Here is a 4,295-nt window from a genome sequence, read left to right on the forward strand (position 1 = left end):
CATACCTCCTTCAATGCTGCTACAAGTTATTCTTTTCCTCCAGAGTATTCATAATCGAATATGTTCTAAAAAAATTTATCTAATCAAGAATGCCTTCAATATCCATTTTCCATTATAACTAGAGAGGTCGATCTCCATCCGATAGTCTTGGTTTTCTTGTTGGTGGTGTTGATGAAATTTTTCACCCTGTCGTCAGTTTTGTTGGAATTCTGCATCTCAAGGTTGAAAATTTCCTTAATGTTGGGGGTAGTATTCTCCCTCACTTGAAGAGACAGGTTCTTGGATTGTATGTCATCCAAAAGCTGGTTTTTGATGCTGGTGTTGGTAAGGGATAAAATTCCTGCCAGTGTCGAAATGGAGCCTTCTTTGTTCCTGAGGTAATCTTGCTGAAGGAGCAAGTTGTTCCTGCCTCTCTTCCCTGTACTGGTTTCTGTCTCATACTTTTGTTGCTGGTCATTCAAACTGGGTCGTTGCAGGGTAAGCTAACCTAATTGTCTAGCCATTTTCATAACAAGCAACTTTCTTGGTTAGATCGTTGTTATGACTTGGCTCATCTCAAAGCTTCGCTCACTTTCTCAATTTTTGCTGCATGCTCTATTCAGGATTTATGCCTTAATTGGAATACTTTTATCTTTCCATTGTAGTTTTTCTATACTGTTCTTTAATTGTTGTCTACCCTCCCTTATGAATGTCGTATCCTTTGAGAATTAATCTTTTTCATTATATTAATGAAAAGTTTCATGTTTATTTAAAAAAAAACCAACTCATACCAAAAAAATGACAACCATACATCATTATGCAGGTCTAATTCCATATGTAAAAGTTGTCATTTATGTTTGACTTTTGTAACATTTTTCTGTCATTCTCTCTATAATTAGGTTCCCTATAACATTAGGTTTGTCTTCTCGGAAATGTACAAACATGATATACGCTATCAAGCTAAATCCAGCACCACCACCCAACAACAAAGAATTGGTGAAAAAAATTCACTCACAATTTCTGAAGAAGTGGTAGATCCGAAAGACTGGATGGTATGGTGCCAGTAAGACGATTGTCTGATAAAATGCTGCATTTAATGTAAAGACAAGAAAATGTCAAACATACCATTCAACATCATATTTTTATGGCAGGTTTTAATCTTTAAAGTTCTTTAATCAAACACTGAAGTTGTATTTGCAAAAGATGAGACTCTTACATGGTAGTAATATTCTCAGAAAACTTGTCTCGTGGTATGAATCCACTTAGTTGATTGTTACTTAGATCCCTGAAATACGAAGAAACAGAAAAGAACACGAACTAGGGTCAATTTTGAAGGAATGCACAAATTTATAATCATGAAGCCAGCATAGCCCAGATGTTGCAATCTCAATAAACCTAATTTAGACTTACAGATAACCCAGGTTCTTTATCCTGCTCAGATTAGGAATTGGTCCTTGCAAACTACAGTTCCTTAGACTCCTGCGCAAAATCAATCACAAAGACAACCAATGCATTGTTTTATAAAAAATAGTACATGTCCAAACTGCTATTTCAAATATAAGAGCATATAAAGCTTCTACACAAGTATACATACAAGGTTTTGGTACATATCATACATCAGATGTAGGAAAACGGGCGGATTGATTTTTAAATATTTAGTCTTCACTAAACATATGGCTATGTTACAGCACAGTAACTCTAGTGACGAACTTACAAGTGGTGTAAATAATGTACAATTAAAATAAAGAACAACCATACATAATAACATATATATTATAACACTACCCATCGAGATGGAGATGAAGCAAATATGTCAACCATGTCTAGCTTGTTGCAAATATAATTTAGTCTTGCTCCATTTAAAACCACATTTTGTTTCTTGAATTATTGATTTGAATGTACAATCGAGCATCATCGTGAAGCCAAGCCTTCTTTGTGTCATCTTCAAGCATATCCTAATTAATGTTATCATCCATCTTAGTACTTCATAAGATAAAACCGATCGTCTGACTGCAATCATAATAATTGGAGTCACTTAACTTATGCTCCATGATCTTTGATGAAAGAGGAACTATATTAAATACTACCGCATGTTCATTAAATTGTCTAATGCTTTTACTTCCTATAGTCATACCTCCCTCATTGTAAATTGGGAAGTTGTTTTGTAGGCATCATGGATAACACAACCCCTTGGTAAATTTCAAACATCAATGATATTATCTCTTATAAAATATATATAACGCTAACACAATCAGACATGCTCATCTAGGAATTGAAAAACTGAAATGGACCCAAACAAAACTACCGACTTCCAAGAGTATCAGAAAATGATCCAAAAAGACACATTTTAAAGCCCTTGTGCCATCAAAAATCTTATTCCCAAGCTTTAGAAACAAAGAAACGGTCCAGCAAAGCTTTAAGATTATCATCACCAAGTCTCGACCAAGTAAACTCCAGATTATTCAATAAATTTATTGAAAAACCGCATACCTTTAGTTTATCTTCCACCTGGTACACTCTCATGGATCCAACATGTAATATTTAAGTCCGCACCCTACACCAAGGAATGTCACAATATGTATAAAAAGAACTCCATTCACGCTACAAATGCTTCCTTTCCCGATAATCATTAGGTCCACACATTTGAGATCCAACACCTCTTCTCATTTTGAAAAGATATTCCGAGTGACAGTGTGTATCCTCCTTTAAGAACTTCCAAGACCTTCCCTAGCTTTCATCCCACATAATAAGCATACCTCCAGATCTACCAAAAGATTCAATATGCACTCAGTTGACCTCATTAGAGCTCCACATTGACTTAATGAAACTTTGGTTGAAAGACCCCGTCTTTGTTTCATGTATGAGGACAACATCCGAGCAAACATTATGCTTAAATTTCTTCAAACTAGTTCTTTTTTAGGCATCCCCCAAACCTCTAGCATTCCAAGATAAAATCTTCATTGAATCACAAGAAATTTCACTGCAAACAATAATTATCAATTCCTTTGAGAGATAAGCAAATGAATTTCGCACATTTGAAGACCGCTAAGCTCAATAAGAGAAGGGAATTTGCTTTGCATTGGGAATTGAATGAGTCTTTTCTGAATCCTGAAACAGATGGTTTACTTTGGGGCAAACCGGTCTTCATTTAAAGCATCATTTGAAGAGTTATTTAGAGGCTGGATATCTAACAAAACACTGCTCACACACACCACTGAACATCAATCAGAGTCAATTTATGGATCTGAACAGATAATATCATTTGGCTGTACCTAAGTTTGCACAAATTCCAAACCTCCAGTACCAATATGACATTTAAGAATAACTGACAGAGACGAATCAATTGCTCTACTAATTTGAACACTTTCTTGCTGATCAACTGATATCAAAATACATCTAGCAGCCTCTTCAATGACATCTTTATTAAAAGTAGATATATCTTGAACTTTTGAGGATGAGGGGTCATGTGGATTTTTCCTTGTATAANAATGAAACTTTGGTTGAAAGACCCCGTCTTTGTTTCATGTATGAGGACAACATCCGAGCAAACATTATGCTTAAATTTCTTCAAACTAGTTCTTTTTTAGGCATCCCCCAAACCTCTAGCATTCCAAGATAAAATCTTCATTGAATCACAAGAAATTTCACTGCAAACAATAATTATCAATTCCTTTGAGAGATAAGCAAATGAATTTCGCACATTTGAAGACCGCTAAGCTCAATAAGAGAAGGGAATTTGCTTTGCATTGGGAATTGAATGAGTCTTTTCTGAATCCTGAAACAGATGGTTTACTTTGGGGCAAACCGGTCTTCATTTAAAGCATCATTTGAAGAGTTATTTAGAGGCTGGATATCTAACAAAACACTGCTCACACACACCACTGAACATCAATCAGAGTCAATTTATGGATCTGAACAGATAATATCATTTGGCTGTACCTAAGTTTGCACAAATTCCAAACCTCCAGTACCAATATGACATTTAAGAATAACTGACAGAGACGAATCAATTGCTCTACTAATTTGAACACTTTCTTGCTGATCAACTGATATCAAAATACATCTAGCAGCCTCTTCAATGACATCTTTATTAAAAGTAGATATATCTTGAACTTTTGAGGATGAGGGGTCATGTGGATTTTTCCTTGTATAATATTTAGAAAATGCAACCATAAAATTATCCTTCACTGCCTTCACACTCAGAATACCTAGCTTGTCAGCAGATCTGCCAATACAATCATTGGGAACATTGATCGCCTCATTTAATTCAATCTCCGCAAAATTTCTTGAATTTGCCACCATTTCTTAATTCATCA

At 35.2% G+C, this 4,295-nt stretch overlaps 1 long non-coding RNA gene across 1 annotated transcript; it reads right to left on the reverse strand.

Annotated features, from left to right (window-relative positions):
• Positions 1–43: 43 nt before the first annotated feature.
• Positions 44–3,432, reverse strand: LOC111784866. The gene is made up of 4 exons (XR_002813590.1): positions 2,470–3,432; positions 1,390–1,458; positions 1,196–1,264; positions 44–1,066 (listed from the first exon to the last, which is right to left on the reverse strand). It is a non-coding gene; the product is annotated as an uncharacterized LOC111784866 (long non-coding RNA).
• Between the last annotated feature and the right edge of the window lie 863 nt (positions 3,433–4,295).

Source organism: Cucurbita pepo, unplaced genomic scaffold (assembly GCF_002806865.2).
Source record: "Cucurbita pepo subsp. pepo cultivar mu-cu-16 unplaced genomic scaffold, ASM280686v2 Cp4.1_scaffold000285, whole genome shotgun sequence".
NCBI classification, from domain to species: Eukaryota; Viridiplantae; Streptophyta; class Magnoliopsida; order Cucurbitales; family Cucurbitaceae; genus Cucurbita; species Cucurbita pepo.